General features: G+C 38.5%; 1 protein-coding gene across 1 annotated transcript in view; it reads right to left on the reverse strand.

Annotated features, from left to right (window-relative positions):
- LOC145691469 (uncharacterized) overlaps positions 1 to 14,074 on the reverse strand; it is an 89,741-nt gene that overhangs the window by 55,557 nt on the left and 20,110 nt on the right. The gene's annotated exons all lie outside the window — the stretch shown is intronic.

The following is a 14,074-nucleotide window of genomic DNA, read 5'->3' on the forward strand; positions in this document are numbered from 1 at the left end:
TTACGGATTCAAAACTTAACTTAAAAAGAAATTTTATATGGACACATTCGAACACAGCTTAAACAATCTGTAAAATGTCAAAATTAAAACTTTTTAAAAATGTAATTGCTCTTGCTTTTTCCTTCTTGCTCCATTATCATACTTGCTTGTGATGCATTGAAAATGTTTACTATTTCACTATATGAAATAATAATAATAATAGAAAAAAATTGGCTGCCGAGAGTGTGATATAAAACTTACAAGTTGCGATGCAAATTTAAATGTTTACCATTTTGCTACGCAAAAGTGAAAATCTAAAAAGACGCTGATACGTACTTATGAGACGCATTAATGTGATCATTCTATGTCATTACGCACACACACACACACATACCTGTAAATTAAAAAAAGAAAAAGAAAAAGAAAGAAAGATTCATTTATAACTGAGGGAACCAGGTACAGTGATAGACGTGCCACAGTTTACGGAATAATACTCTTGAACTACTGTACTTGTGGGCATTTTAAAAGAAGACGGAAGCAAACATTCAACGCGTTACTAGTGGTTATGGCACCTTGCAGAACTGTGGAAAATCTGGCTTATTTTTAAAAGAATGGAGATAAGGCATTATTACTTCTATGACTTTTTAGTATTTTTTTAATAAACAAAAATATTAGTATTTTAATATTCGCATCATGGTTTATTATACTACGGAATCTTTTCGAATAATTTATCACTGACAAAATTATGTGCTTCTAGCGTTATGAATGAGAAATATACTTCTCGTAAGTAAATAATCTGTCAGTACTGCATATAATTGTTTCAGACTGCTTCGCAAATATTAACAAAATGAAGTATTAATAACTGCAGGCTCTTAAAAGAATACATTTTTCTAACAATTTTGAAGAAACGTGTTTGTATTTGTACCTCACTCTTTTTAATTATGTACAGGCCCGAAAGTTCCAATAGTCATGGGATAGCGGTTTGCATTGCGCTTGTTGAGGAGCATGAAGCAATTTCAGTCTTGCCAGTTGGACTTCTGTGAACACACAGGGTTTCTACTAAAATTCCAAAATGAAATTTCGTGACTTTTTTGTGACCTTTTCTTTCTCAAACCATAAAATTTATTAACAGTTTCAAGAGAAAGTTTGGGTTTGAATTGAGCCGAATTTTCATGCATGCGATTTGGTAGCGTCTAAAGCCGACCATAGACAATTTTAGTGGTGAATTTTGACGGTTTTATAAAACAATACTTATATTTGTACAGATGAAAAAAAAATCGTGACCCAATAGTTAAATTTCGTGACTTTTTCTTGTCTTTCATGGCCGTTTTCTTATTTCGTCACTTTTTCATGATTTTCGTGACCGATAGACACCCTGATGCAGTAAAAAATATCGACTGCCGTGGTGATGGCAACCCGACGGGAATTAACGGTCTTTCAGCACAGGTTGTTAGTTGGCGCTAGACGAATGGGGCATTCGATTTCGGAAGTCATCCGGAACTTTTCTTGTTCCAGTGTTAAGGGTGGACCGTAAGTGGCCTTACAACTCATTAGGAATAATGCAGTGGCCGCCCACGTGTGCTGAATGATCGAGACCGGGGACATAAGATCAGATTCGTCCGGGCCAACAGATAAGGAACAGGCCGTGAACTAACAGTACGAATCAATGCAGGACGTCAAGTAACTATCTCAGAGGTTGGTGCAGCGCAATTTATTCTCCATTGAATATCACAGTCGCAGACTAACACGAGTGCCGCTACTAATCACTGAGAGCAGAGGTGACTCACATGGGCTTGGGCTCAGATGACTATCAACGTGTAACATGGTCAGATGAATACGTTACCAGTTGGTATGAGTAGATGGTATGATCCAGGTGAAGAGCAGACTCCATGAGGCTATATACCCAAGTTGTCAACAAGGCACTCACCAAGCTCGTAGTGGCTCCAGAAAGGTTTTGGTTCTCTCGATAGTTTGGACCGGACATCGCTATGCCCTCCGTGTATCCTGCCAACTATAGGATTTTCCAGGTGTCGCCAGGCCACAATGGTGCACGACTCGTTTCAGGAGCATTCTGACCATTTCCAACGCTTAATTTGGCCTCCTAGATCTCCAAATATGAACCATTTCGAGCACATGTGGGATATAATCAAACGAGCCGTTCGTGCTCGGGATCCTCAGCCTCGAACAATTATCGAATTGTAGACAGTAATCGAGGATGCATTCCTACACGTCCTTCCAGTGAACTACCAGCGACTTGTCGCGTCCCTGCCACGTCGAGGTGCTGTAGTTCATCGTGCTCGAAGAGGTCCCACATGTTATTACGTAGGCATTCTATTACGTTTGGCACTTAAGTATATATATTGTTTTTGCTTTAGGTTCTTATGCAACACTGGAGTTACGAAAGACACAATCTACTATGAATGTGCACTCAACCACGAAAGGGGTTTCTGAACTCTCGTGACTATATGGTTAGTGTACGCCTGTTCTGTGCGAGAGATCGGAATCGGTTCGTACGATTCCCGGCGGAGGCTCACGAGAGTCGGATACTACGTTAAGCTGTAGATCCACGTCTTACACAGTCTTGCTGCTGAAAGGGACAAACCCGAACTCAACCAAACGGGGCTTGAATCTGCTACAGTTAGAGCAACAAAATCAACCCTTACAGTAGGCCGTCCACCACCACACTATTTCGCTTCCAAGAAAGGTGGATTACAGAACCATACCACATATCCCACGTGAAATAATGGTGTAAAGTAGACTTTCCAATAAAAGTTTTCCAACAAGAACTGTTTTAAAGTCGTCAGATAAATATGTGAAAATGAAGCATTTCATTAGTAGGTAGATAAAGCTCTTATCCGCGGCAAAAGCGAATTTAATCATTAAAAAAATAAATAAAAAATAAAATAAAAGCACTGACCGAGAATACCAAGGTTCAAAATAATACGAACTAAAAGAAATTCAAATAATGCAAATTTAATGTTTCAGGTTTTATTAATGGACACTAAACTTGTTATTCGGCGGGTTTTTAACGAATACTCAAAACTAACATATACAAGCAAGTTTGCCTAAATGACAATAAGACACTTGAATATTCGTCTCTAAAATGTGAAATAATGTTACTGTGTGGTTTGTCATTGACGCAATAGTTACGTTTATTTTTAGTTCTTGTTCATGTTGCATGACTTGTCAATTGACACAATAGTGGCTGGCTTCACGTGAAGCGACGAAACTTGTTAATACTCATCTGACTGTTTATGTGTGTTTGTGTACTTACCTTCAATGGGTACCTCCTTCCGAAAGAAATCGATAAGCGATGATGTGATGCTGATGATGACAGACAAACCAATGAATGATAATGATACATTTTTCTACCACTCATTGTCACCAATGAAGATCACCAATCATGTTTGACGTAAGATGATTGAAAGGAAACCATTTGTCGTCAAGTCTTGGGGTTATTTAAATCAAAACTAGTTGCTAAATAGCCACACACAATTTAACCAACACAACTAAGGAACATTTCTCAAATCTCAATGTACTTCATAAAACTACATAATGAAAGAAAAAATATACCAAGGACAAAGAGTGCGGTATTTCTAAGACAAAACATTAGGAAACACTTGATGTTATTTCTTGCAGTAAGGTGCGAATACTGTACGTCAAGATCTGTGTGTTTAAGCCGGCTGCTTGTATAAATGCAATTCACGAATCCAATAAACTGTAAACAATACAGCCAGTCTTCCCTTATGCTTTTGAACCCTCTATATGGCCATGCTTCCGGAGTGTACAGATTGGACAGAAAAGCACGCGGGGTAAGACTGGCTATTCAGAAGAGAACCCTTTGACAATTAAGTGGCTTCCTTCCATGAATAATAATTCAGGGAGTATTATTCTATCATTCTCATAACCAATACAGAAGACAATGGGTCACTGTTACTGTACAAAATCAACTGAAAGACAATGTTTCCGCGAGACTAGAATAACAAACACTGTTTTCCCTAATACAGTTCTTTCTGTATTTCGCACCAAAATGGGTGGAGTAAATTGCACCTACCATGTATCATTTTCTAGAAATATGTCAAGCGATTGGGAAAACAATTGACACGTTCAGGAGTTCTTAGTGAAAGGAAAATTATGAGTTTAACTCAGAGCTAATTGCCCATTAAGCTTCTCACCAAAGTAGCTAATTCAATGTCAGAAAACTTACATCATGTATCTAAACAGTTCAACGAATGAATTCATTATTGCCCCCAAATATTGTAACAACACATTGAAAAGGTAATATAGAAAGTTATGCAATATGGTGATATGGTGATGGTGATATTATTGTAGAATTAGAATATATATGTTAAATTTGTAAAATTATTGTATCAGTACAAAATTAAAAAATGTAGCTTAAATATGGCATAACTAATATATAATTCTACTTAAATATGTACATTAATATTGCTTCTCCTCAATTTAAATAGTTTGGCTAGAATAAAATCAGCCGAGAATTTTGTAAACAATGTTATTTTAAAAAAAGAACCAAAAAATCACGCAAATAATGGCACTTTCCTACATGTTACAAGAAGGAAAACCTATACGTACCTAATTGCTTTAATGTTTGAAAAAAAAAAAAAAACTTGCTAACTTATTTTTTAAAATTAAAAAACAATATTAACCCACTTCAATGAAAGAGCTACAAAGCAGAAAATAATAATACTGCTAAATAGCAAAAATAAATAAATCTAATATAAACAAAATTGTTTGTTTGTCTGTCTGTCTGTGTGCGGTCTGGGACCAGACGAGTGGACCGAGAGTTACCAATTTTGGTCACAGCTATCTTGGTCCAGGCCCCAGACCAAGACGGAGCGTTTTTTTTTCTCTTTCTTTATTTTTTATTTTATTTTATTATTATTGTTATTATTATTATTTTGAAATTCGAAGCAGGGGTGTCTCAGGAGGACGTTTACCGGAACATGCAAAAGTAGTAGAAAACGATCGATATTACTGTCGAATTCATAGGTTTCGCGGTCGCTGAGATCAATAGTGAAACTCCGATCGCATTCACCCCATTCGGCTGCGGGCCGGGGGTCACCGGGCAGAGGATATCGAGACAGGTAAAAATATTCCCAAATGACCGATATTAGTGTCAAATCCATATTTTTCGCGGTTGCTGAGATCAATAGTGACACTTCCATTAGCGATGACTTTCAAATTGTCATGACTACCATTGTATGCGGGCTGGGGGTTACCGAGACATGTAAAAATAATCCAAAATGACCGATATTAGTGTCCAATCTACAGTTATCGCGGTCGCTGAGATGAATGGTGATACTCCCACAGGCGTTGACTTCCAAATACAGCCCCCATGCGAAGAATATGTATTTCAGCTATATAGCAAATAAAGCGCTTAAAACCAAAAGATGATTTATTATATTATCTATGAACAATTTTGAAGTTTGTACCAAGCCAAACAAATTAGTGCCTCATATAAAATTAGTTTGGATGGTAATTTTATGATGCATTAATTTGTTTGACTTGGCACCGACTTCAATATTTTATGCTTTTAGTTCGTTTTAGAAGTCGGTTTATTTTTATTTTAAGATTATTTAATTTTTCCATACCTATACCTAAATTAAAGGTAGGACACTGACTTCCTATAAAATGAGTCGGCCTACGAAAAAAGCATGACCTCAAGTATACACAAGGACTAGTTCAAGTACATACGAGTTGACCTGACTAAGCCAAGTATATACGAGGACTAGCAAAAAGACCACGTTTTTCTTTTGGCGCGTGGAATATACTAGACATGTCCAGATTGGTCTGATATTTTTCCGTTCCGCTGACAACGCGTCTCCCAGTTTTGGAACACATGCTGGACATGTTCTTTAAAACAGCCTCAGCCTTCTTCACGACGGCCCCCATAGAATCAAAACGCTCTCCCTTTGCTCTTTTTTCCGACAGGGGAAGAGAGAAAGTCACAGACAGTTAAGTCTGGGAAGTATGGAGTATGAGGACACATTCAATATTTCTGCGGGTCAAATGTAGAGTAACAAGGCGTGAGGGCGTGCACTGTCCTAATGAACGTGCCAACCAGAAGGATGCAGTTCCGATCTTTTATTTTTCTTTCTAAATGTATTTAGCACGTAAGCAGGTCTGCATATCCAGACTCCTAATTATGAAAACATTTACGATCGCTCCAACCTCAACCATTTCACGTATTCAACCTCTTTTATATAAGTTATTACGACATAAAGTCGAATGTGGTTTATTCAAAGCATACTTGTATACACTGCAAGAGGTATAACTTCCAAATAGTCGTATCGGACATTGTTTCTTCCAGACTTTTTTGGGGGGGAGGGCGCCCCGGAGCTCTGAGAGTGCTACCCCGGAGGAGATCAAAATAATACATCTATAATATAATAATATATAGAATAGTACCAGCAGTACCCCCGGAATACTAAGGTGTGCCCCCCGGGAACATTGTTTCTGAAACACTGGTATCGGACTAAACAAAAGCGAGTGTGGAGCAGGAAACTACTGTACAACAAAAGTCAAAAGAAAACTTATGATCGCATACTAAATGGTCGAGCGGTTTGGGTTAATAGTCTAGGAATCAGATGTGTGTGTTCAAACCCAATAGGAAGTCTTTTGTGTGTGTGTGTGTGTGTGTATGTTCCTATTTTCATCCGGAGACAAAACTGAGTAACTCTTCGGCAACTCGTTTTCTTTCAAATTTGATTGGAAAGGAACATTATGCGTACTATCATGCGTACTGCAAATCTAAAATCCATAGCTGGAAACAAAATATTAAGTACGTTCACTATTCGACTGTTATCCTCTGATTTGATTGTAACGAAAAACTATTGTAACAATGATTTTTTTTTACGGTGATTTCACATTTTCCCCGAGGGTTGTCAATATGCGGAGAGAAGTAGTACTGGAAAAACACTTATAGTCCACATTGAGCACGATCGAATATATGTCCCCGAAGGGGAAAATTTCTTAGCTGGAGGGGGTTTCAAATACTACTACCGGTCACTTCCTGAAATAACTGCTGTTTAAAACTCGAATATTTATTTCGGATTCCATTTTAAAATAAGTCCTCTCTATGCAATCCTGAATGGAAAGGCACGTTTTAACCCAATTAATTAATCAATATTTTTACTGATATATTTTAATATTTTTACTATTCAATGTTGTATACATATTATTTCCAAAATCAAAATCTCGCAAATATACATGAAATTAGTGCATATCCGCAAACAATGTATTTACTTAACTGCAGAATAGGTTCGTTTTGAACTTCATAGTTTAACAAATAATGATAATAATAATAAAATCAGTCATATCTTTATCACAAAATTTCGGGCATAGCCAATAAATCTTTTAAACGAAATCTAGCGCTACTTATGCTTTCTATATACAGGGTGAACCAGAAATGTGTGCACAAATTTCGAAAAGTGATTCATGACATCAAAGAAAGCAACGTCCTCTTGCATGTTATCGAATTCCGCGTGATGTGCACTCATGTCCAAAATTATTGTCGCATATCTATAAATATGTTGTTGTAGGAATATAATTTGATAACGAATTCGCCCGGTATTCAGGGTGTCTACTGGAATACCAGAAAGTAAATTCATGACTCTTCATGACCTTTTTGTTCAAATTTTCATGACCATGGCAATAAAAATTTACCATTAGTAATAATAAACCCCTACCATCAGTGGTGCATCAGTTAAGATGAAGATCACATTATGTTCTTATTTGTCTAATGTACATAATGTCGATTAGCTGACAACTAATTTTAAAATGCAGGAGCAATTTAAAAGGCAGTAAACAAATTTTTAATTGCGGTTCAATGAGATATAAAAATATACTCTGAGATTTCAGATTTTCATGACCAGTTGGGTAAATAAAGGACTTTTTCATGGCTTTCATGACCACTAAGCAAAATATAAGACTTTTTCATGACTTTCATGACTTTCATGACCAGTAGACACCCTGGTATTTCTTATAATGTTAGTAGTGTATAATCGGCAAAGACATGTATGTGGAAAATTTCATGTCAAAAGAGCAGTAAATAAGAACAATAAAACGAAAATAAAACTTTCTTGTTCATTTAGCAACATTTTGTTTTACTCATTCTAATTTTCGTATTTATAATTCTTTTCCTATGAAATTTACTGCAAATATACATTTTCCGATTATACACACAGTATCAGTATTAAAATACCCTGTAAAATCATTATCAAATTATTTTCTTACAAGAAGACAGTTATAGATATGCGACAATCATTTTGGACATGAGTGTACAAGTGGCAGGGGTGGCAACTTGGAATCGAAAAATTGAATCCTGACAATTGGAACGGAACATAAAGATATACATACTTCAGGAGGTGATTCGTACCATCAAAAGACAAAAAGGAAAACAAAGAACACAGTGATGGGTGATGTCAAGCGAGACGCACGGTGCACGAGTGGTGCGTTGTGGAGTTACTATGATCAGCATTGTACCATCGTTTACAATACGAGTAACCTGATGGCCAACATACGTACGTACAGCAAAGTACATATTCTACTTACCTCGAGGAGTCAGAAGAATGTTTGAAATGTCCCCCATAGCTGTCAATGCACGCATGCACACGTCGCATCAATAACTGACGTACCTTGTCGAATATTCCGGGTTGAGTCCGCACATTGCTACAGGCAGCATGGATACGTTGCTTCAGAGTACGTACTGTACATCAGAAATAGGCTCAGCGTAAAGGACACTCTTAACATATCCCAACAAGAGATTTAGGAGCGTTAACCGGGCGGGCCATGCAACAGGGTCATATCGGCCGATTCATCTGAGGGGGAAGGTATTGTTCAGATACGCACGAACGAGAGCAAAGTAGGGGGAGCTCCATCGTGCATTAGTCACATGTTTCGAAATGCTAATGGTACATCATCGAGCAAAAGGGTAATGTATCTTGTAGGAACTGCAGATACGCGTCGCCTGTTTTTCTTTGTGACAGAATAAAGGGTCCGATTAACTAGTTACTTAGAATCTCACCCCAGATATTTATTCAAAACTGTTATTGATGATGGGACTCAACCATCCCATGCATCCAGATGTGTGTGTTGTGGAAATTGATTATGCCACATCGGCCGAAGGTAGCCTCATCAGTGAAGAGTATTAATGATAGAAATCCCAATATGGTTGTAACTTGTTACAGCAACCAGCATCATAACGCCTCCCGTGGCGGAAAATCGGCAGCCTAAAGACATGCAAACGTATCAGGTGATAGAAATAAAAGGTATTCTCATATAGAATTCGCAAGACAGTATTTTGGCCAATTGAACGCACATTGGCTATCTGTCTGGGGCTCACCAGGGTTTTCCGCAACATCTTGTAGCACACGAGCGTCTATCTTAGATGTCCGAACCGTACGTGTCCGTCCTACGTCAGCATACATGGGTGCCAGGGTCCCAGTCTCACGTACACGATGATATACTGCAGCGATGTTCGTTGATTACGTTGCTGCCGTCGCAGATATGTTGCCTGGTACAGTCTGTCAGCCTCCCGGACATTTCAATTCGCTTTCCAATATGTAAATAGCACATCGGCTTGTTCCTTATACGAATTACGGACCATTCTTAGAGCACTTTACCCACTTTACCAGACATGAAGTTATTAGTTTTCGTTCAGAAAATACTGTCTTCGTGAACACGTGCTGCCCTCAGATCCCTTTGATCCACTTACACACCCCTGTGCTTCAATTGCCTCCCCGTACACAAATACTGTAAAGCACGACTGCTGGTCCACAACATATCCTTCATGTGTACCAAGGTCAACCAGAAATCGGCCACTGACACTTGTACAACCTTTCACCCTAGTATCACGTCTCTACATACATGCATAAGTTGGTGTACATCTTTCTGTTTCGTTCCAGTTGCCAGAATTCGATTTTCGATTGAAGTGGCACCCCTATCACTCGGACACGACGCGAATTCGACAACATTCAAGAGGACTTTTTGTCTTCTTTCGACGTCTCGATTCACTTCCCGGAGTTCATGCACATCTTTAAGGTTTACCCTGTACATTGTTTTTTTTTTTTTTCTATTCCAAAGTCTATTTAATCGAATTCGACAAGAACACAATCAGAAACGCCGAGAACAGGTACAACATAAAAAAAAAAAAAAAAAAAAAAACAGTAACCATATTCCAAAATCCTTTCATTTGAATGGTTAGGTCTATTCACTAATCCGATAAAATCGAAATTAGTGGGAAAGAAAAAGAAAAGGAGATGGAATTATGCGTGCGTTGAAAATGAATTTCCCATTGGATCGTTGATCCAACTGTATCTCGAGGATGATTCACAAATATGATATAGTTTTTGGAGTCATTAAATCAATTGGTCACAGTTTTGGTGCCCTCTACGTCTAAAATGAAACGTATTTTCCCCGTGCGAAGAACGGCCATTCTGCTAGCACATGGTAAGATATTAAGTGCAACATAAATATGTAAACAAAAATGGTCATCGAGCCATGCTAAGAACCTTCACGTATTTGTAGGGCAGGCACAAGTATGGGACCTACCGCAGCCCAAGCGCAAAAGAAAAACTGTCAGTTTGGAATTGGTCAAGTGGAAGGTCAGATGTGGGAAAAGTCTGACACAAATAAAATCATTTGTTTGGAATTACAGACCTGTGACGAACCAATACAGAGATGTCAGTCTGTCTGTGTGAAGACGGAAGAGAAGGCAAAGACTATGGGGAGCAAGTCTCAATGAACTTTGATTTTCGTATCATCGCGATTTCTGATGTAAGGGGTTGCAGAAAATTGTGAGTTTCACATCTACATTTCCGATTGCAATACAGGTAAACAAAGTAACACGTCTAAAGTGACTTCTCTCGTGACGTACTTTCAGCATGTAGGTTTTACACTGGCTAATGTTATTAAAATCTCAAAATATGTGAGAAAAGCGAAGTATGTTCTAGTATTTTTTTTTTCGAAACACACCTAGATATTGCATAAAATGCAGTAATAGCACATACTATTTTTGAAGATGGTTGTTTCGCGGCTAATTTTACGAAAGAACTAGTTTCGTCGAATCAATTAGCTGATGCAAACTGAAAAGTAAACATACATTTAGAAGTTAGTACTTGTAACACAAGGGAAGCTGCTTTGTTACTAGCTCTGAAGGTTGAAATTAACATATGTTGGCATTAGAATACTTGAAATTCTGTTAATTAAACTCCTGGTGCAAACAAGTACCAGGCAAACACCTGTTTCCTATGCACATCCACCTAAGTCATTGCCATTGATTAATGAGAAGTGACCTTGATTCTTTCACAATTGAAGAGTTTGATGCAAGCCTCCCACACTGCAAATTAAATATAAATGCTACAAATTAACTTTCACTTCTCACATAACTTCAAAAAGTTTAATAAATTTCTGCTAGTATACGGTATAAACAAGTCTGGGTTTGTGTTTAATCATAAACCTTTTTTTTTTTTTTCCCAGTACCTCACACCATGCCTCAAATGGTTAGCACGCATGATCCCGGGTTCGATTCCCCATGGGGAACCGAATTTTCGATGCCAAATTGCCTTGTAATCTTGATTGTCCTAGAAATGCAATTTAAGCCAATATTCAATTCAGACATTTTAAACGTTAATTCCGAAGATACTCCCATTAGGAAATAAACCTGGCCCTCCGAAGGTGACAAACCAGAGTTTGAATGCTAATTGGAGCACAGGTTCCAATCTAACGTTCAGCTACGGGCTTGCTTCTCATATAGCCCCGGAGTTATTGTTTGACAAGGAACGTTAAGCTCCATAACAAAACAAAATAGACACAGGGTTCTGTAATATTTTATTGTTCAATTTACCTACTTATTTTTCATCTATCCTCCTAATACTTAAGTACACGTACATTACTTTAAGAAACTTAACACTCTCTTAGTAACACAACAATTTTGAATAACCGTTTCAAATAAGTATCAAAAATATGTCCAATCAAAAGAAAAAGAGAATTCCACATTCTGTCCTAATTAATATTTTTTCCCCATGATACAAAAGATGAATGTCAACAAAATTACAAAACGACCCCAAAATAATTTAAACTATGCCAAGTGCATTTTACGAATGATAAGCTCTTAGAGTGTAGAGGCTAGTGATGAGTATGGTGTGAACGTAGAGCAAGCGTATGCTACACCGAGAACTTCGCGTTCTCGTGAGGCAACAAAACTTCATTTCTGTCGGCCAATCGACATCGTATTTTTTAAATTATTATAATTATTTATTTCATCCAGCTGGGTGCAGTATTGTTTATCATTCAGTTTCTTCACAAATTTTCAGGTACAAATAGTGAATAAGACTACCAGCAGTACAGCACCAAACCAGTGATAATTATCATATAATATTCATTTCTTGCCATGCCATCATTCTGTTCAAAAATGAAACATCTCGGTGCCGGAAGAGCACAGAAAGGTACACATCCAGGTGATGTGTCATATGCTATACGCTCATGGGGAACCCACAAATCTGATTGGGTGGGGTAATTTTGATTTCATTTTAATTTAGCGTCCCTTTCAGCAGCGAGGCTATATGAGACATGGACATACAGCTTAACGTGGGATCCAAACCACATGAGCGCCGGGAATCACACCAGCGTTCCCCACGCCAAAGTCGCGTACGTTAACAACTTAGCCACGAGAGAGCTCTGGGTAGCGTAATGTACACCCAATGTCACTGCTATGTCCTTTACAGTTTAGCGAGGGTCAGAATTCACTAGCGCATGCAGTTGATCAATGACGATGGCAGCCAATGAGTCTCCATGCACTTCACTTCCAAAGGTTACATCGCTTTTTATTTTTAACCGCTTTATTCGTTAATTGTGTCAGGTCCAAATAATCTATAAACTCTTTTGGTTGCTTTAAATAGGGATGCGTTCGAGTCGAGTCGAGTCGAGATTTAAGCCTGTCTCGACTCGACTCGAGAAAATGTTGTCTCGACTCGTGTCTCGACTCGAAAATATGTTGCTGTCTCGACTCGTGTCTCGACTCGACAGTCTGTCTCGACTCGACTCGAATTCGAGTCGAGACGTCTCGAAATTCGAGTCGAGACAAAATATACGAGTTAAAATCTACATACACATCAGCCAGACCGTTATGACTACCTACCTAATTGTTAGTATATCCACCTTTTGGCATGAATAACAACGGCAGCGGGTCTTGGCATGGTCGCAATGTTCCTCGGTGGGTCGCTGGAGAGAGTTAGCACCACATATGCACACACAGGTCATCTAATTCCCGTAAATTCCGGGGAGGGGGTGATGCACCCTCACGTCACGTTCAATCACATCCCAGATGTGATCGATTGGGTTCAGATCCGGAGAGTTTGGGGGCCAGCACATCACTTGGAACTCGCTCCTGTGTTCCTCGAACCACTCCGTCACACTCCTGGCCTTGCGACATGGTGCATTATCTTTTCGAAAAATGCCACTACCGATGGGAAACATGGCCGTCATGAAGGGGTGTACGTAGTCTGCAAGCAGCGTGCGATACCTCGGCCGTCATGGTGCCTTGCTCAAGATCCACTAGACACATGGATGCTCACCTGAATGTTCCCCAGATAATAATTAAGCCGCAGCCAGTTTGTCTCCGTCCCGCAGTACATATGTCAAGGAGCTGTTCCCTATGAACACTACGGATTCGCACCCTCACATCGTCATGATGAAGAAGATATCGGGATTCATCAGACAATGCAACGCTCTGCCATTGTGCCAAGGTCTAGTGGCGATGGTCACGTGTTCATTTTAGTTATAGTTGCCGATGTCGTAGTGTTAACATTCGCCATCGTTAGGAGTGTGTGTTCAGACTAGTGTTGTGAAGGCCTGTGAAAAAAACGGAAATTTTGGGTTAAAAAACAGTGTTTTTACTGTTTTTCCGAGCTGGGGAAAAAACGGAAAATTTGGGTATTATCAGAATCATCATTTAATCACAGAATCATTTTAGTTAATATGTTAAATCAAACATATATTTCATAGAGATATTTTGATTGTTCTATGTAAAATTCCGGAAATTTTGAAACAATTAGAATAAATCGTTTGTTCGGAAATA

Source organism: Thermobia domestica, chromosome 1 (genome assembly GCF_964235325.1).
Source record: "Thermobia domestica chromosome 1, izTheDome1.hap1.1, whole genome shotgun sequence".
Lineage (NCBI taxonomy): Eukaryota > Metazoa > Arthropoda > Insecta > Zygentoma > Lepismatidae > Thermobia > Thermobia domestica.